Below are 21,933 nucleotides of genomic sequence, written 5' to 3'. Positions count from 1 at the left end.
GATACATGTCTGTGTACACTAGTATTGTCTCACTATCAATATTAGCCGTGTGCTTCTGGAAGGAACAAACTGACAAGATTGCAGCACAGCAAGCACAACTTTTCATAGGTCTTTATAAACACATACAAATGCTAAACCGTCAAAACTCAACCTATGAAATGTGATTGAATACAAAATGAAATATGTCTGGCTTCCTAATGTTAAAGAAAAATGTGACTGAATTGAACGGAAAAATAGGAACTAACTAGTTGTGAACTGACTCTATGACAACTTTACACAATCATTCACAAACAATTATAAACCTACTATAGACCGTCATTTGTTCGTCAATTCCATCAAGTTTTTGTTAGTGTGGCATTTAATGACTTCTACATGATTTCCTATAAGAATAAGCCAAGTTTGGCCAATTAGTAATACGGTTTAGTAGTATTCCTTTTCACTTGTGAGTGAGAGTGAAGGATCTTAGGTTCAATTCTACCCAAAGGCGAATTTGAACCATATTATTGCTAGCTCATTGTGAGACTAAGCTCCCCTCCCTTCCCTTAGTGTAAATAATATCGTTTGTCAAAAAAAAAAAAGTCAAGTCTAAATGAGACAAAACACTTACTTCGTCCACAACATGTTCGAAATCCCAATAGGAGAAATTCACTTCTTCAAATCTCCACTAGAAACAAACTCCTACAACCATGGGAAGCTTAGTTTATGTGAAAGAGAATGCTAATGTGAAAAGGCCTTACTGAAAACATCATCAATCTAATTCTTTAAGACAATAGATCAAGCCAAATTTCTAATATCATTTCCATTTTCCTTGGTGATAGATGAAAATTGAAGGATTTCGCTGTAAAAATAAATAATGTGCAAGCTTTAAGCCTCATTCAACCCATTGGCAAGGTTCTGACTTTTGAGAAAGGCTCCACAACCTTAAAAAATAAACTCCCTTCATTTTGCAATTTGAATATCTTTGTACATTTGATATTTTAAAGTAATGTACTAATGTTTTTTCATTAGGTTCTTATTTTGAAATATATAATACTTAAAAGGAAAATGTATTTTATATTTTGAAGTAATATTTATGTGACAATGTGGCTTGTAGATACTAATTTAGTATGACGTTTTTATTTGATTATTTGTTGAAGTAAATATATTTTCTTTAACAGAAAACAGGTCATATTACCCATTAATTTAACGGGTAGAGTTTGAGCTAGATTATATTACCCGTTTATATTAACAACTTTGACAAGACACGATCCATTAAAATATCGAATATATCACGAAAACGACACAAACACGACACCATCGCCATGTCTACTCATTTCATAATTTTGCACTAGACACTAATTATCATGATATATACTTTGAGAGCCATAGTTGGCACCATACTACATTCATCAACAGTAACTAGAAATTCTTTAAAAAGCACAAGAGGCACTGATTAATGATAAATCTAATATAATTAGCAACCCATATGAAATTTTCTATGGATTTATTTTTGTTCATGAGACCCCTTTGCAGCAGAACGCTGCTTCTTAAGGCTGAGGACCTCAACAATATTTTTAAGCTAACAGGTCCTTTAGCTTGACAGTAGCCTCCTCATACTTCCTGTTCATGTGGTCGGACTCGTCCAAAGAGTCCTTGCATCTACTTCTGAAGGCATCTAACTTTGCCTGTGCCCCTCGAAGCCTGATTCGAAGCTTTGCCTTGTCTGCGCTGTTTTCGACTTGATCCTGTTCAAAGTACAGTAGGCCAAATTAAGGACTCATCAAAGAAAGATAATATTACTTCTTTTCTTGAAAGGAAACAACTTCTGATGACGGTTTTCGATAAGAGAACTGTTATTAACACTCTAAGAATCTCATTTTACGCTCCTCACAAATGCATTTTTCTTTCTAATTATACGAAGTTTGGAGTGCAAGATGGGATTTTTGGAGTGTCAATAACAATTCTCTTTTGACAACTCCACATGAAAAATTACTACTACATTTTTATTTTTTTTAAATTTAAGGTTACATATTTTTTACAATCCCTGTGTTGAGACCGCACTTTTAATATGGCCATAATGAAAATTTGTGGTAAACGTCGTTAGCTATTAAGGTCCAAATCAAAATTCTGTTCATCTTCGGTTAAAAATGGGGTTTAAAATCATCAATTCAAACGATGATGTAACTCAGAAGCCTCAAGCATAAGAGTTCGAGTAGGTCGTGGGCTGGCTATAGAATTCGCGACTTGCTAATTTTTGAAATTAGAATTTCACAAATTGTGAGGCTTGAGCCCTGATCATTTAAAGTGGTTTTGGGAAAAATGTTTGAGACCAATCCTTAATAAAAATGCAAGTGAAACTTGGAAAATCTATTGTAGTGCTTTTGGAACCCAAAAACATTTTCGCAAAATCACTTTCAGTCATTTTAACAGCGCTTCCAAACGAGCACCCTAATCATGGTTGGCAATGGGTTTTGCAAAGATGAGGAATATTGAAGAAGGTTTAAAGATACAACCACAAGATGGTTGACAAGTTTATGCACAAGAGTATGATCAAATAGAAGAGAGTCAACAGAGTAAGAGGTTTTGGGATGATATTATTTGGCTACATTATACACGACAATTAGTACATGCTGCCATTATCAAAGGGATTCACCATTCAGCGGAGGTTAGATCAAGCATGCCATTTACTTTAGGAACGAGTAGATGCTGGGGTCTTTCCATATCTCTACACATGTGAATAATGCTGCTGTAAATTAGGTTTGAAGAAGGAAGCATATGAACTTGCAACTGGTACAGATATGTGATTAATCCCAACTGCCGTCAAACTTGAAGTCCTCGGACTCTCTAGTATACGAACAACCATCCCCAACTCGTACATCATATGAACTTATTTGTTTGAAAACGATGATTTTAACCCCTTTACCAACGGAAGACTAACAGAATTTTGATTTGGACCTTAATTGTTAACAAGGTTCACCACAGGTGTTTAATTAACAACCCTTTCATCACAGAGTCGCCTTAAAATTGGGATCTCACGATTCTCACCACAGGGACCACGAAAAAAGAGATTTCTTGACATCATTTGGAGTGAATGGATTTTAATATCTAAACTGTTAACCAGACCCAATTGTTGAAACTGCAGATGTAAACTTTTGTTTATGTTTATGACTACAAATATGAGAACTTGAAACTTTGCCTCTAACAACTGCTATTAAGTTCATCATTATATGGGACGGCTCTCAAACAATTAGGTGCCGATGAGAAAAAAGAACATTCAGTCACCTACCAAGGCATTGTAATGTTTATTGAGACTTTCTTCTTCAATTGCAAGTTTCTGCTGCTCTTGGATCTGAGTCACTAGTTTATCCCTTTCCACTGTCACAACACGGAGCTGGTTGTTGAGACTCTGCAGACAAAAACCAATGAATCAAACAAACTGAATAAATTTTCAAGAATATATATTAGTTCTCCCTTGCTACTACTATACTTTTTTTCCTGAACATTATGTAGTGGTTCATAAGGAACAAAAACGGAGATATTACCTGGCTGTCATTTGAAAGTTCCGGTAACTCTTTTAGTCGAATCAACAAGCCTTCTCTTTCTTTACTCAGACATCTAAGCTCCTTCTGAAGCACATTCACCTCCTCACAATCATGAATTCCGCATGTCTCCAAGTTTGAAATTAAAACTGGTGCATACCAAACACTGATAAATGTGTATTAACCAAACAATATTTTGAGATAAAACAAATAACTCACTCTTGGGACCGTTTGCTCAGAAAATGATCTGTATTATCGTCATTATTCAGTTGATCAATCCCAAAAGACTTCTCCACACTGCAACAGAAGCATAACAAAATATAATGTTTTGGGCTTCTAATACATGGAGTGCAAGTTCAATGCAAATGGAGGCCCAAATGAGTTAGGGGTGAGGATCGGAGATTAAGAAGTACCAAAGAGTGACCGTTTTCACTACCTATGATCTATCTTGCAAAAGAACGGAGAATTAGATGGAAACCTCAACCATAGAATACAAGCTGGATGGATGAAGTGGAAGAGTGCATCCGCCATGTTGTATGACCGCCGTATGCCACTAAAGCTCAAGGGAAAATTTTATAGGACGGCAATAAGGCCGGCGATGTTGTATGGCACGGAATGTTGGGCGGTGAAGCATCAACACGTACATAAAATGGGTGTAGCAGAGATGAGGATGCTTCTTTGGATGTGTGGGCACACAAGAAAAGATAAGATTAGGAATGAGGATATCCGAGATAAAGTAAGAGTAGCCGAAATTGAAGGAAAGATGAAAAAAAATCGGTTACAGTGGTTTGGACATTTGCAAAGAAGGCCTACTGACGCTCCGGTTAGAAGATGTGACTACAGGACAGAGGTCCAGGGCCGAAAGGGTAGAGGAAGACCTAGGAAAACTTTGGAAGAGACTCTAAGAAAAGACTTAGCGGACTTGGATCTAACGGAGGACATAACACAAAACCGAGCGCAATGGTGTTCTAGGATTCATATAGCGACCCCACTTAGTGGGAAAAGGCTTTGTTGTTGTTGGTCTTCTAATACATCATGTTGAGAATATCGCGTTTAAGAATGGGAAAAACAAGAACAAATTCCGGAAATCGAAAAACAAATAACCAAATAAATAACACCAAGAATTTACGTGGTTCGGCAATATGTGCATACGTCCACGGGACAGCAACAACAATCTTTCACTATATCAATAATGAGTACAACCAATAATCTTGCCCAAATCTCTAGAACTAGGACTTGACGAAAAACCGGAAAGAACAAGAACAAGAAATACACTATCTCTTTTCTTTTCTCTCGCACACACTTTACAATATTCTCACACTCTAATCCCTTGAGTGGTATACAATTTATTGTTTTGCTCCATCCTCAAAACTAGTACAATAGCCCCTTTATATAGACATAATAAAGGTCTTCTTCAATAGGGATTATTAATCCTAATTGGAATCTAGTTATGAATCCTACTCCAATTGAGAAACTAACTCCAATTGGGTAAACAACTCCAATTGGGAAAACAGCTCCAATTGGGAAAACAATTTAATCCTCTAAGACTATTAATTCCCAATAGACTTAGGACAACTAATCATGGGCTGGAAAAAACCCAACAATCTCCCCCTCCAGACCATGAGGAAGGTATACCATAATAGGATTGCTTCTCTTGACCAAACTCCCATTGATCGAACTTTTCATGACCAAACTCACCCTGATCGAATTACCCATAACCAAGCGCCCCCTGATCGAACTACTCATTAACCAAGACCCTCTTGATTAGATTTCTCTTGACCAGGCTCCCCCTGATCGCAACACCCATCGTCATTGGCAAAGGCAATTATAGACTTCTTTGCCAGAAAATCATCAATCATCTGCATTAAAGAAGCTCTTCATCGTAAGTCACAACACCTGCAATATTGTTCCCATCCTTTTGTTCCTTTTTCCATTTACGACAATGTTTCTTCATGTGACCCTTTTTCCCACAATAGTGGCAGTCGCCATTGAATCTCGTCTCACCAGAAATCTTGCCTCTTTTCTCTGTGACAAAGAGTTGTCCAGCACCTGCACCTGAAGCTTTTCTCCTTGTTTCTTCATTAAACATGCTATCCTTAACAGCATCCATAGACAGTACGCCATTAGAAGCCGAATTGCTTACAGTTACGACAAAGGTTTCCCAACTATCTAGCAAGGATCCTAGCAATAAAAGTGCTAGCAGCTCTTCTTCAATATTCAAACCCATAGTGGCTACCTGATTGATCACGTTCTGAAAGTTGTTCAAGTGCTCGGTTACACTAACATCTTCTGCATACTTCATGTTGACAAGCTCTTTGATAAGGAATGCTTTCTTGGCAACGGTCTTCTTCTCAAAGAGGGATTCTAACTTCTTCCAAAGAGCTTGTGCATCAGTTTCTTTAGACACATGGTGATAGATGCTCTCATCCACCCATTGTCTAATCGTACCAATAGTTTTACGATTCATCTTGGTCCAATTGGCATCAGACATATTTTCTGGCTTGCTATTAATACCTTCAATTGGCTCATGGAGATCTTTACAATAAAGCATGTCCTCCATTCTTGATTTCCACGTAACCCAGTTGGAGCGGGTGAGTTTCATCATAATTGCACCCTCCATTCTAAACGGATATCAACCAAACCTGGCTATGATACCACTTGTTGAGAATGTCGCATTTAAAAATGGGAAAAAACAAGAACAAACTCCCGAAATCGAAAAACAAATAACCAAGATAAATAACACCAAGAATTTATGTGGTTCAGCAATATGTGCCTACGTCCACGGGACAACAACAACAATCTTTCACTATATCAATAATGAATACAACCAATAATCTTGCCAAATCTCTAGAACTAGGACTTGACGAAAAACATGAAAGAACAAGAACAAGAAATACACTATCTCTTTTCTTTTCTCTCGCACACACTTTACAATATTCTCTCACTCTAATCCCTTGAGTGATATACAATTTATTGTTTTGTTCCCTCCTCAAAACTAGTACAATAGCCCCGTTATATAGACATAATAAAGGTCTTCTTCAATAGGGATTATTAATCCTAATTGGAATCTAGTTATGAATCCTACTCCAATTGAGAAACTAACTCCAATTGGGTAAACAACTCCAATTGGGAAAACAATTTTATCCTCTAGACTATTAATTCCCAATAGACGTGGGACAACTAATCATGGGCTGGAAAAAACCCCAACACATCCAGACAAAAGTATTACAAATCTATGACATTCAGATTCAAGACGTGCTAATACATCCAGCAAAAAAGAAAGAGTAATTTTATATTTACATGTTAACTTATGACATTGTCCAGACTCCAAACAAACGTATTACAAATCTATCCAGACTCCAGACAAACGGATTACAAATCTATCCCATCTTTGGACCTTTTAACATTTTCTGAAGGTTGAAAATCACAGAAGAGCATAAATATTTTGGCAAGCAGAAACTTTGTCCTAAACCTGCCGGATAAATGGAATAACAAACCTTAAAGGGGAACATGAGTTTCAAGGGAATAGGGCAACAACCTCTATCAAGGTAACAACACCCAACCCCAACAGAGCAGCAGAAGAAACCAGCAGATAATAAAGTGCGTGTACTAGTTTCTGAAAGTTGAGGCATACAATTCACAATGTATAGATTAGAAGACGTTCGAGGCATACAATTCACAATGTATAGATTAGAAGACGTATACTATCTTTATCTTCTATTAGATTTAGAAGGGTGAGCTGAAACTTAAAAATATAAAAAGAAGAGTTTGCTGAACCGCTCAAGGATTGAAGTAGGTTTGCTGAAAAAGGACCATGGACATTTGTGATAAATTTCGACAAAAAAAAAACACATTTGTGACAAAGACTAGACAATGACCAAGATGGTGAGAAACGGTGGCAAAGCCACAATTTTGTCACCAAACTTCAGTCAAGCAGTTCAGTTCAAGCATTGAGAGCTGCTAAAACACTAGACGTTTAGAGAGGGAGAGAGAGGGAGAGAGAGAGATTGCCACCAAATGTACCCAAGACCAAATAATATTTAAGAAGACGCAAGTGAAGTGGAGAAAAATGGGGGGAAAGAAAACTGAAACAAACCTGAACGTCTTCTGCCCAGCTGTTTCCTCGCAACAAGTTAATCTTTCCATAAGGAACTTGCATTCTTGTCTACAAGACTCCAACTCATTCCTCACCTAACAGTTTAACATAATCATCACAACCAATAATCAAGTAAGAAATAATGCGGGTTTTGAACATTCTATATCACAGTTATATGCATCTGCAACAAGAAGAGACCAATCACAATAGTTGCGAATACTTGGACCATATGGTCAAAATATCGTTCCTAATAACCAAATGGGAGACCAATCACAATAGTTGCGAATACTTGGACCATATGGTCAAAATATCATTCCTAATAACCAAATGGGAGAAAGAAAATTGATATGTTTAAACAAGCAATTTAGATAAAAAGATATCTTTTGCATTACCACAACCAAAGCTTCAACGAAGGAGTTCAGCAGGAGAGAATCAAACTGAGGGTAATCCAATAAGGTCAATTCTATGGGTGGAGAGAACAGTGAAACGTAATGGCCAAATTTACTCAATTCTCTCTCGAATTCAAAGTTTTGGGTAGAGACCATATTGAAGACTAGCAAGCAAACTCTTCAGAGTGTAGACAAGAGAGGAGATGAGCACCACCTCTGACTGTGCAATCGTTTTATTTCTCGTTCGGCAGATGCTTTTTCACCCTGCAAATAGGCGAATATGTTGTTGAAAGTGAAAGCCTGTGATTTAATGATATCAATGACCAGAGCCAAAGGCACATAGTATCAAACCTCTAGTTTGGTTTTCTCTTGTATGGCATTCTTCAGCTTAAACTCTGTCTCTTTCAACTTCATTCTTGTTTTTTCAACATCTTTGTGCAGATTTTCCTTTTCCTTGGCCAAAGAACAGGATGATAAACCTGATATTTCTTTTTCAAGAACTTGTACATGAGAAATATATTCTCCCTTTTCCAAATCTTGGTGTTCCAAAAGTTCCTGAAATAATAATCAGAGAAGAAGACTTACTAGCACTGATACTAAAGATACTAATAATGGTAAGAATATTGCTTTTAAAAAATGAAATCGTAATTAATGCCAACATAAAAGCTTACCCTGAAAGAGTTCTCGGAATTTTGAGTCTGCAGTTTCAGTTCTTCTATCTGGTTCGGAAGATCAACTGATTGATGGTATAAAAGGCACTGCATACCAGATATTAATACAGTTTTTAAATGTGGTCCGGAAATAAAAGATTTCAGGATCTCTCACATAAGTAAAGTTATGAGCTAACCTTTTCATTCTCAAGGTCACTGATAATTGTTTTTTATTTCAAAGAAAAATCGCACATTAAAGTCTTGAAATCCTGCGTTACAATGAAATCAGGCCATATGATGGTCACTGATAATTGTTTTTTATTTCAAAGAAAAATCGCGTTAAGAGTTCTTCTCGTGGTCTCTGATAATTGTTTTTTATTTCAAAGAAAAATCGCACATTAAAGTCTTGAAATCCTGCGTTACAATGAAATCAGCCCATATGATGGTCAGAAAGAATTCTAGTGTTCATGGAATAAAGACCACAGCAGCTTCAGAAATTAAATCAATATAAACTCATAGATAACATCTTAAGACATCTACAAACTATTTCTTTTGAGAGTATTAGAATATAAGAAATGTCATTATAAGATGATGTTTCAAAAATACTCACTAGGAATGTATCGAATAGCACAGAGAAACTCTTGGAGACCTCATCCAAAACTGAAGATGCACATTCAATGGCTATTTCTGAGCTTCGAACTTCCAACATTAATTATTGGACCTCCTTTGCAAGCTTGATCACAAAGTCACAACTTCCATCCTAGATGAAGCTATTGAAAGTTAGCTGCATATACGTCAAAAGAGAACATGTATATTCAACCAAACGCCATAGTATGAACACCACAAAAGATTTGAGTAATAGATAATAATGCTCGTCAAAGAGATTAACACAAAAGAAGGAGATCATACATCAACTTTTGTTACAGATTCGTTCCAAGTATGTTGATCACGAGCTACCTTGGCCTCCTCATGTGCAACTTGAAGCTCTTCATAGAGCTATGTACATTTAAAAATACATGCCAATTTTAAAATTATGAGACATAAAGAACATCTTAATAACAGATTTAAACAATTAAAACAAAGAAATGAGCTCTCAGAATCTTTCTAACCGAGAAACCATACAACAGGAAGTGGGCAGGCTTGTGCATACATAAACGGTAACTTAAAACAGATACACCAATTTGACTTCATGTGTAATACCCTGTGCTGAAAGCTCAAAAGGTTTGATTATTTTTAAAGGCTAAGTTTTTGAAACAGGCTCTTGTGAGTCCGACAAGAGAGAACGTACAAGGCACTTTTACCTAAAATACTTTCAATAAAATACTTTCAATATATAGTCCTTCAACTGTAGCTAGTCCATCTTGACACACGCAGGCGCATAGAGGTATGTAGTATATACACATATGGAGGCATATTAACTGGTGGCGAGAGAGAGAGAGAGATTACAAAGCTACTTTAAGTACTTTACTTAAAATAAACTGAATATGAAATTTTTTCTAAAGAAACTGAATCCCACATTTAAGAAACATGTATTGTGAACGACTTTTTTTTCTTCATTTGTTATTACAGGTCGCACTTGGTGCGATGGCAAGTGCCTTCGCCCATGAGCGGTAGGTCTCGGGTTCGAGACTTGGGAGCAGCCTCTCCATAAATGGGGGTAAGGCTAGCCGACATTCACCTCTTCCAGACCCTGCGTAAAGCGGGAGCCTTGTGCACTGGGTACGACCTTTTTTTGTTATTACAGGTCGGTGGTGATGATAAGCTTGAAGCTTAAGTTTGCAGCAGATTAGCACTAAAACTATATATAAAAAATAAAAAATAAATAAAAATAAAAAAAACTCTGCAATTGACTGTCAATGCAATTATTGACGTAAACGTTTAACATAGTAACATCCTAAAAGCGTCCAGAAGAGTAGCTCTCTAAACGATTCGATGAAGCTGCTCATAGAATAAAATCTATTACAGGCTTATATAGAACAACTGACTAACATAAACTACAATTACCTCGTCAAACTTCTCCCGAGCACAAATGTTGCCAGCTCAACTACATTATCCACATTTGGCTGGCTTGAAGACTTCTCTGTTTCAAGCATCTTAATCTGCATGTTAGGACAGACATTAAATGATAATAATGTCAAAACGAATAAAAATACAATTAAAAAGATACTGAATTATCAGAAGTTTAACATGCATAAAAGATTAAAAATTAAGGAGACTACAAAAAAATCGTTTTAAAAAATAAATAAATAAAGAACAGGAGAACTACCTGTTCTTGAAGTCGCTTAATCACAAGAATAGTCTCTGGCTCTCTTAAACTAACGTTATTGTCCCCATTTATGGTACCTTTATTGAGATAAGACTTGGAGTAGTCATTACACATTGCTCCAGAAAACATATCAGCCTCAGCAAGCTTCCGTGTCAAGCAATCAATTTGTATCTCACTCGAAGTTCTCTAAATGAGGTAAAGATTAGTATAGAATGTAAAAACATTTGCTGATGCATTGAGGAGGAAAAACAGTTATATATAGGAACCTGAGTTTCAAATTTGATAAGCAAATCTTTGTATTCTGCTTGCAGATCTCCTAATTCATTGTCCTGTCCGATAATGGAGATTAAAATGTGGGTTGCCTAAAGTTCAGTATGGCAAAATGTAATAGAAACAGTACAAACCAAGGGTAAGCCTTTCGTCCTAGGTGGCACTTTTCTCCTATTAGTAATATGTAATAAAGCACACTGATCAGGAAGACCGCAGTCCTCCAACGTGATATTTTTACTTTCTTCGTCTTCTTTGCAAAACTCATTCTCAGAAACTTCAATCTCATGCCCCGGTTCTTCAAAAGGAAGAAGTGGTCTGATGTCACGCTTCAGTCCCATGGGTTTTGCAGCAGACGTCTTCGTTTGGATGGTGGGTGGCACCTGAAATGCAAGAAAGTAATATTAATAATAGCTGAAACTTATAGCACAACCAATGTGATAAATATGTTCAGAAAAATTCAGGGACCACATCAAGAAAAACAACAAAAGCACGTAAAAAGTATCTTGAGCAGCTGGTGTCTCATCTTTATCAGAATTAGGCAATATAACAGTCACACAAAAAAACTTAACAAGTTTGCACAATGGAATCCATCCAGATGAAAAATATGCATAGCAATATATGAAAGTATTACCTTATTCTGACTAAAGAATGTCACAGAAGTATTTTAAATTCTACTTATATGAGGAAAAGGCTCAACTCCACAAAATGTAATGTTCCATCTTCTTAAGATTGCCTGCAGATTCCCTTTTCCTAATTTCTAGCTCTATTTGGGGCCATATCCATCCCATGCCATCAATTTTCTAGATGGTAACACTTTCTCCCTTTTCCTATGAAAGAATTTAGAAGATTATGCAATTGGAGGGGAGGAAATATCACTTTAGGCTTCAGTATCTTCGGTGTCAATGATGCATATGAGGATGTTTTTGTTGTAGTTAGATGTTCAAACTTGAATCAGGGTGGTTAGATCTTAGATTCAGTGGCCCATCTTGTCCAATCTTTAGTGTAATCTCCTTTTCCTTTACAAAAACATATTTCCTATCAAAATTAAGAAGTTTTCGGAGCTGTATTATTTGGGGAAAATTGAATTTTCCATGATTGCACATTGGTGGTGAAGATCTTGTTAGCTAAGCTTTGCATTGATTTGAATAATAAACAAATTTTGTCACATGTGCAAGAATATATCCTTCATGCATGTATTAAAAATTGGTATTTGTAATTAAATGTAAAATGAGAATAAATAATCATATACAGCACTTCACAAGAATAAAGTATTACCTCAGCCAATGTCTCCATTGCAAGTTTACCTGGACACCAAGGATCACGGCTCTTCTCCTGCAGCAACCAACAGGAAAACTTTACAGAACCAGAGAGAAGGAGAACGAGAAACAGACAGACAAACAGGGAGGGACAAGTTAACTTATAGATGTACGCATGGTCGGGATACTGTCACCCTCAGTACCCAAACAAACATTAGTTGGGGGAAGGGCCTAAAACAAATTCGGAAATCTCCTAATTTATCTATTTATATTCTGCAAGATTTCCCAGATTATGCGCCAGAAAACATGACTTGTGTTCCACTAAACAATAGTATTTCATTGTTAACTTCTTTTGCACAGCATTTCCCTTCAAACATGGGCCATTTGTACATAATAAAGGTTATTTATTTATTTTTGGTTACCTATCCTAATCCCCCTCTTTGTATATGAAGATTAACTAAATCTTATGTCATTGGCAACGACACCTTATAACATCAAGCACATATTTTGTGTTTATATAGATAATAGAATTTTAAACTTTGAAGTAGTTATTTCTCATTTTCAGAACAATAAAATAATGAAACCAACATAAATAAATATGAACACCAACTCATTAAACAGAAGTCCGTCATGAAAATTAATTAATCATGATGCAAACCTTTTTCAAGCGATCATGATTCTCATCTCTATTTGAATACAACACCATTGAGCTCAGGTTCTCAATTTTCTTAGCTTGCTGTTGCACCATCTTCTCTCTTTCAGCTTGGGCTTTCTTTTCCTACACTCCCTCTCTAACTCAGTCAGCTCAGAAAGTACGTATATTCCAGAATACACTTGCTTTCAACTAATTACAATAAACATAAAGTGTATATTTCCAAACCTGCAATAACGTATTTCGCAGAGTGAGGATTTCCTCTACCCAATGTTCTGAATGAGATTCCTGAAACATGCGGAATATTTAAATTCCTTTATTTTACGTACACAACCAATATTTACAATATTATCATACATGAATGGCAAAAATTAATATAAAAGAAAAAAAAAACCTGCAATTTGGCTTGAAGCTCCTCAATTTCTTTCTTTTGACACTTGAGAAGAGCAGCATCAGTTAGAATCTGCAAGGAAGGACATACGTTGAAATACTAACAATTAAAACATATGATAGAAATAAAAGAACAATTCCTACATCCAGCAGATACAAACTTGGGAGAATCTGAAAGGGAACATTTAAAATTAACCCAAGAAAGATTGCAACAAATAAAGTGAGTCGAAACCTCGTTGACATGAGCACAATTCGTGACACGTAATGCTCGACTTGCAAATTGGAGACTGCTTTTAGTCTCGTCTGCATGAACCTGACATAAAACAAAGGCATGAGAAACCAAGAAGAACACACAAATGTAATACTGAAAAGTTATAAAGAAAAATTCAACTGCACCAGTTAGAGAAATGTACACAAATGCAACAGAGCTGAAAGCTATTAATGCATTAAAATGGTTTGTTGTCAATCATCAACAATGCCTTTTGACCATTTTTCTATAAAGAAACAATTGTTTTAAGATTAAAGAAAACAACAAAGAGGTCGGTCAAGAAATCTAACCCAGAACGCAGAAAACAAACCAAACTTAGAAAGCTAAAACATGGAAATCACCCAGCAGGAAAATCTGGGAAAACACATAAAAGCCTTTAGAGTACAGCCGCTTTTTAGTCTAGACAAAGCAAATAGAGAGAGAGATTTCCCCTTGAACTCTCTGAGGAAGCGAATGCTCAAAGTGCAGCCAGAAACAAAACTTTGTCCCAAAGCTTCGTGAAACCAACTCCTTCAAAATTGTCAAAGATCCTTCTATATCTCTCCATCTAAACGACCAAAATTACAACAAGAAACATGCAACCCCACAATGCCTTTTGATCAATAAAAAAATATTCATTCTCAAACCTAAATTGAAAGTACTGTAGCCCATGATCTCATTTTTCTTCCTCAGTTCCACTGTTACTGCTTCAAGCAGTGAAAATTTGAAATCAAAATTCATCCCATGGAATGCACATCATTTGGTCTGAATACAGATTCAAAGAAACGACCATAGAAAGGAAGTCGCTGGACATACATACATTTGTTTTAGGAAGAAACGATAAAATTTTATTAAAACAATAACATGAATTACAAAAAAGTGGATAAGAAATCCACCCTCTAGCAAAACTAGCTAAGATCCCTCAAGTAGATCTATTTACGACTAAAGCTAAACCAAATTCATTTTACGGCTGCTAACATATCCCTCACTGTATGAGAAAGAGAATAATCCCTGAACTCATTCGAAACTGATGCCCAAAGGGCTGCCCAGTACCTTACTCTACCCCATAGTTCTTCTACCCCTACTCCATTATGATCCTAAAAACTCTTCTATTACGCTCCAACCAAATGTTCCAAAAAACTGCCCAAACAGCCCCACAAACCTTTGGCTTTCCTCCCCTTTCCTAAAGCCTCGAACTTGGTGCTTAGAAGCTCAAAACAACCCTTTGAAATAACCCAACTTGCTCTAACTTCCTGGAACAATTTCCACCACAACTGTATTGAGTATACATATCCACATATGTTAGGTTTTTTCAGCCCATGATAAGTTGTCCTAAGTCTATAAGGAATTATAGTCTTAGAGGATTAAATTGTTTTCCCAATTGGAGTTAGTTTCTCAATTGGAGTAGGATTCATAACTAGATTCCAATTAAGATTAATAATCCTTATTGAAGAAGACCTTTATTATGTCTATATAAAGGGGCTATGTATTAGTTTTGAATTGAAGGGAGCAAAACAATAAATTGTATACCACTCAAGGGATTAGAGTGAGAGAATATTGTAAAGTGTGTGCGAGAGAAAAGAAAAGAGATAGTGTATTTCTTGTTCTTGTTCTTTCAAGTTTTTCGTCAAGTCCTAGTTCTAGAGATTTGGCAAGATTATTGGTTGTACTCATTATTGATATAGTGAAACATTGTTGTTGTTGTCCCGTGGATGTAGGCACATATTGCCGAACCATGTAAATTCTTGGTGTTATTTATCTTGGTTATTTGTTTTTTATTTCCGGAGTTTGTTCTATTTTTCCCATTCTTAAACGCGACATTCTCAACAAGTGGTATCAGAGCCAGGTTTGGCTGGTATTTGTTTAGAATGGAGGGTGCAACCTGCTTTAATTGGGTTACATGGAAATCAAGAGGAGGACATGCTTTACTAAAGGTGTTAAGAGCAAGCCAGCAAGTATGTCTGATGTTGATTGGACCAAGATGAAGATAAGGATGTTTTCTGCCAAAGAAGTCTATAATTGTCTTTGCCAATGACAATGGTAGTTTTGATCAGGGGGAGCCTGGTCAAGAGAAGTTTGGTCAAGTGAATTTTGGTCAAGAGATGTTCGATCACATGGGAGTCTAGTCATGGGTATTGCGATCAGAGGGAGCCAGGTCAAGAGAAGTCTAATCAAGAGGGTCTTGGTTAATGAGTAGTTCGATCAAGGGGAGTCTAGTCATGAGTAGTTCGATCAGGGGCAGTTTGGTCATGAAAAGTTCGATCAATGGGAGTTTGGTCAAGAGGAGAAATCCTATTCTTTGGTATACCTTCCTCATGGTCTGGAGGGGAAGATTGTTAGATTTTTCCAGCCCATGATAAGTTGTCCTAAGTCTATAAGGAATTATAGTCTTAGAGGATTAAATTGTTTTCCCAATTGGAGTTGTTTTCCCAATTGGAGTTGTTTACCCAGTTGGAGTTAGTTTCTCAATTGGAGTAGGATTCATAGCTAGATTCCAATTAGGATTAATAATCCTTATTGAAGAAGACCTTTATTATGTCTATATAAAGGGGCTATTGTACTAGTTTTGAATTGAAGGGACCAAAACAAAAAATTGTATACCACTCAAGGGATTAGAGTGAGAATATTGTAAAGTGTGTGCGAGAGAAAAAGAAAAGAGATAGTGTATTTCTTGTTCTTGTTTTTTCAGGTTTTTCGTCAAGTCCTAGTTCTAGAGATTTGGCAAGATTATTGGTTGTACTCATTATTGATATAGTGAAAGATTGTTGTTGCTGTCCTGTGGATATAGGCACATATTGCCGAACCACGTAAATTCTTGGTGTTATTTATCTTGGTTATTTGTTTTTGATTTCCGGAGTTTGTTCTATTTTTTCCATTCTTAAATGCAATATTCTCAACAACATATGCATATTGTTACAAATACATACTATCTGCAACTGACCCTGCTAAAACCCTCCAAGCAATGTCTGTCATTCAGCATTCTTTTTGTACAAAAAATAGAGGATCTGAAACTCACTTGACCTTCCATTGCCATATGTTTTAGGAATGTAGTGATGGTTGGTTCAGTTTTCTGGGGTTAGTTGGATTATTCCTCAGCCACCCTCGGAGATTCTTTGTGAAATGTTTAAGACTTCTGGGGTTGAAATGAAAGGATACTGTGGAACTATATTTTGATAGTTTTGTTGGACAGAAATAAAAAAATTGGGATGAAGGAAAGAATTGTTGGGAAAACGTAAAGTAACATTTGGGGTAAAATAATAATATGAGTAGAGTTTTTTTTATTTGGATGACAGAGCTATAGTTTGGTTTTGTTTTTTCTATGAAATTATCACGATGATGGCGGAACCTAGGCGCACTGAGTCTTTGTTCCTTGTATTTGGAATATTATTAATAAAGTTTGCTTCTCACTAAAAAAGGACAATAGGAAACATTACCTGTGCAAGCGTGATGTTGCATATTATAGTTGTGTTTGTATTTCCACCCAAAGCAGGTTGCAATATGCGTGTAAGTTTGCTATCTCGATAAGGAACATATCCCCTGCATCATATATTGAGTGAGGTCAATCTATGTATAGAGATATACACTTAACATCAAACGAATGCAGAACCTACCCTTGACTCTCAGCACCTTCACTAAGTTTTTTAATGACAGTTCCCAAAGTCATAAGGCTTTTATTGATATGAGAACCCTCTTTGAGCCGAACACCTTCTGCAACGGTTTTTGCAGCACGTTCTGAACCAGCTAGGTCCACTAAATTCTAGAAACAAAAGAATATTTATGAAATTTAAAATAAAACATCTGATCCATAATAAAATAGGAGGGAAGGAATAAGAAAGGTACTAATTTTGACAGAAACGCACCAGAACTGAAACACGGACTACATCACAAGAATTACCAATATCTTCATCTACGTGTTTATCTCGGCTTTCAATTATCTATATAAAGCATAATAATAGCCATTAGCCACATAAGATGTATAACCTAGATGACAACCAACAACGGTAAGGATGTAAAAGTATACCATGCGAAAAATAGTGTAGGACCTACTACTGTACAGATTCATATTTGTCTCTCCAATATGCCGATGAGCTGAAATTTTAAAACATAAAAGCTTCAAAATGCTGTCAAATGGCTGATATATTATTAATAGATAGTGCACACCAAAACTAGGACAACCCATAGCACCTTTCTTTCAGGTGAAAGGGAGGGACTGAGTGTGCGGTGTTTTAAGGAGTGCATCTACATGTGTGGCTGTGTGGCTGTGTGGCTGTGTGTGTGTGTGTATGTGTGTGTGTGAGGGTGTGAGAATTATACAATGACAGGCCTAAAGATTGAATTGATAGAAGTTCAGAGAGACAAAGAATTTGAAGAAAAGAAAAGGCCGAGAGACGGAATGATTTTGAAAATTAACTACAGTACATGCAGTTTATACATTCTTTAATCCTAATTGCATACCAAACAGAAGTACAAAAGTGATAGCAAATCCATTTAAGGGGAACTTGATAACTATTGAATAGTACTTTAAAATAGATGAATACATATGGTACTTTAGAAAGTAATTACACTCTCCAAACTCCATTAGGTCAAGGACTTGCTCTGGAGAAGCAACAATTTCTTCTCGCAATCCAGCAACATATATCCCACACTGGATTCGTAAAAGGAAACAGAACTTTCAGTTACTTAAGTAATGATACACTGTCATAATAATTAAACTATATAGTATTTTCACTACCTCTAGACTTTCATGAATTAGCAACTTTCGATGCTCAGGAGCCATAAATCATTTAGGTCCTCATTATAGATCTCCATATAAGACATTCATAAAAGGAATTCCCGGTCCACATCCTAAAGGCAAGAAATAACTTGAGAAAGTGCATACACTGAGTTTGCGATATTATTAGAGTAAATTACTATGTTAAAAGGCAAAATGGTGAAAGACTTAGACAAATTCATGAATCTAAAACAAAGAAGCAAGATGACTGGAAAACCTTAAAGAATAATTGACTTCAAGTGCTCTATTTAGGGGTTCATGCATTCTGATACTTAAGCTATGTATCAGATGTAACCTATTCAGTTTGGCCGTTTGCAGAGTCTAGGACAATGTAAAATCAATTCAGCCACCCTTACCTTCAACTGACCAATCTGCATCCTTAGGGTTCCCAAATAAAAAATAAAGTGGCACCAACAATAACTCGATACAGGTCTCAGCTACAAAACAATAACAAAAATCGCAGTTTGATTGATCTAAGTATGCTAACTACCTAAGTGTTTAAAACTTAATTAATGTTATCAAAAGTGGTAAATTATATACATTAAATTACCAGAAGTGTGCACAACAGTTTTCTGCAGCCAAGAACTGAAATGATAAGACAATTTCTAGAGCTCATAAAATGTAATCGTATAAGTTTGCATCGAACATTTTAAGCGTAGAACTAGCACCTTATTTGGTCAGAGAAATTTCAGAAATTTATTACTTTACAATTTACATTGTTACCACCAATTCGTACCAAATTACACATTTGACAATCCAACCAAAGTACCTCTTTGCGCACTGCAAGGGGAATCACCCCCGGCTCAGTAGCCGAGCCTCGAATGGTGTGAGTTTTCCCACTGTTAGTTTGCCCATATGCAAACACAATTCCTACAAAGAAATAATCAAAAAAGAAAAATTAAATTTTGAAGTGAAAATTTCAAAATTAAAAGTATGCCATTATTCAAATTGATAATACTGAAGGTACCATTGAAGCCGCGAACGGCGGCAGCGACTATATTTTTGGTTTTTGATTCATAGACCTCGAACGTCTTACAATCTTCACCGAAAATTCGATCTGTAAAGCCAAACAAAACAAATCCATGAAGATTGGAGGAGAAAAATGCATTTAACCCAGGATATTGAAAATTGCAGAGAAGCCGAGGGGAGAGAGAAGGTTGAGTGGGTACCGAATTCGAACTTGGAGTGTTGGGGATGGCGATGGAGTTGCCGGAAATGCGCCAAGGGCTGGTCTTGGCGTCTTCGGCTGAGAGCGGCCGAGCACGCACAGTGACGTGTATTCTCTCCATTTCTCTCGGGCTCGGCAGAATCAGGTGCCGATTTGCTACAATTATGGCGGTTTTCAACAGCTCATTTGGGTTTTGCTTTTTGGGGCTCTGGCTTTTTTAATCCGCCTGTGTGGCTTTGGATGTGTAGAAGACAAGCTGTTAAATTACGGAAATAGGAAATAGGTTTCTCAAAACGTGGTTTCTTATTCAGAAATACCCAAAATGTGCTTGGAACAAAAATAGAACAAATCGCTCATGCACACCGTGCACAAAAACCAAAATTATTAAAAAGTCCACATAAAAATACTAAAACCCTCAGCTCATTTCATCATTTTTTTTATTTGGAAGAGAGACATGCCAGGAGAGCTCAGTGAGGTCTAGATTTCTAGGTTGAGCACTGATCTCTGAGCTTCGATTTTGAAGAGAGGGAAGTCGAGAGTGAAGGTTCGAAGTGAGGGCTTCTTGTTTGCATCAGTGTTCCATTCTTAAAGATATGATTTTTGTACCAGATTTTGCGTTTTGGTTGGAAAGTTTCATTCTTTCCGCCCAGTGAAGCTTCGGCAGCCATATTTCCACAGTCATCTGGTTCGTCTCTCTCATCTCTTTCTCTCTCTAACTCAGTCATTGTCTCCATTTCTGCAACTAGTTACTTGTTTGTTCAATTAGGTTTTTTTGGATTTGCAGAGATGGGAAGTCGAACAAAAGCGGTATGGGGAAGAGATGGCTCGAAATGTGTTCTGGAAATCTTTGTTTGTTTATGGGTTTTGTTATTTTAGATTATGGGTTTCAATCTTAGAGTTTTGCTTTTTAACCTTTATATAGGGTATTAAAGTTTCATGGAGTTGTGTAGATGGGTTTAGCTTTGTGGGGTCGTTACAAAATGCTCAATATTTGTTAATTTTGTTATGAACTTGCAAATTTTTGTGAATTCGATCTGGAATTGGTGTTTCTTTGAAAATGTTTGTGAATTTCAAGTCTTAGTTCAATATAAAAGAAATTGTGCATGATATGCACATGACATGCACATTTGTCATCTCCATATGATTTGCCATGTGATTGTATATTGTTATCAGTATATACAAGGTGTTGGATTTTGGGTTTTAAAAGATCATTCAGACGATGAGTTAAAAACATACCAATGGGTTTCGAAATTAAAAAAAAAAGATGTAAAAACCTCCAAGTTTCGAACCCATTTCTTGTTGAAACTATTCCCCTCCATTACAAAATAGTTAAATATGTCTGGACCAACCCATGCACAACATGATGTAGTGGGGTGTGAGATTTGATAACACACTAACCTTTATGTTGGAAATGAAATAACAACATTTTGAAGCATCGTTCAAGTTGGGGGACAAAAAAGTAGTTGTTGGGATTCTTACAACTTTTGAAGGTCACATGCATCACATCCTCACTACATAAACACCTTTAACACATTCCCTCTTTTACCCAACTGATTTACATCCTCATCATGGTAGACTTGTGTATAAATATGCTTCTCACATATAGTTGCAATAACCATTAACCCCCCCCCCCCTTAAAAAATTAGACTTCTCAAATAGGCAAAACAATTAACAACACAAACATGTCCAAGTTCTCACATTCCTGATTTTTGAGTCATACGAGTGTTCTCGGGAGGAAAAGACCGAAATGGATGAGCAACGCAACAAGGGTTTTGAGGATTCTCCTCAACTAGCGAAGGGAGATGAACCGTGTCAACCATAATTGAATTATACGACATTTATTGTTGTGCAATGTATTAACTAAGTATTTTATGATAATACATATGCGTACTATGTATCCTAGTTATATGCACATATCATGCACATTAAATGCACATAATATGCATAACATATGTATATAATATGTCATGCGCAAAAAATGCACACCTTATGCAAGCATTTTGCACAACATATGCATGTTGTATGCCCACATAGGGAAAATTTTGTGAAATTTCTGCAATTGAACTGAAACACAAATTGGAACATATCCAGTATTGTAGCACATCAAAAATAAAAAAATTTCACATATTACTGTAAACCCAGTTGCCATTAGCATGATGGCCTTGGGATTCTATTCAAGACTACACGCCAGAAAGGATGAGACTTACCATTATTTTAGGGTTTCTTATCTTTGAAAATGCACCATCCTCATATTAGTGAA

General features: G+C 36.4%; 1 pseudogene; it reads right to left on the bottom strand.

The window, feature by feature from the left end:
* Positions 1 to 1,284: 1,284 nt before the first annotated feature.
* On the bottom strand, positions 1,285 to 19,947 carry LOC126592157 (kinesin-like protein KIN-7O; annotated as a pseudogene).
* Positions 19,948 to 21,933: the final 1,986 nt, after the last annotated feature.

Source organism: Malus sylvestris, chromosome 12, assembly GCF_916048215.2.
Source record: "Malus sylvestris chromosome 12, drMalSylv7.2, whole genome shotgun sequence".
Lineage (NCBI taxonomy): Eukaryota > Viridiplantae > Streptophyta > Magnoliopsida > Rosales > Rosaceae > Malus > Malus sylvestris.
Note: the sequence above shows the minus strand (reverse complement) of the source record. Positions and strands in the feature narration are given on the sequence as shown.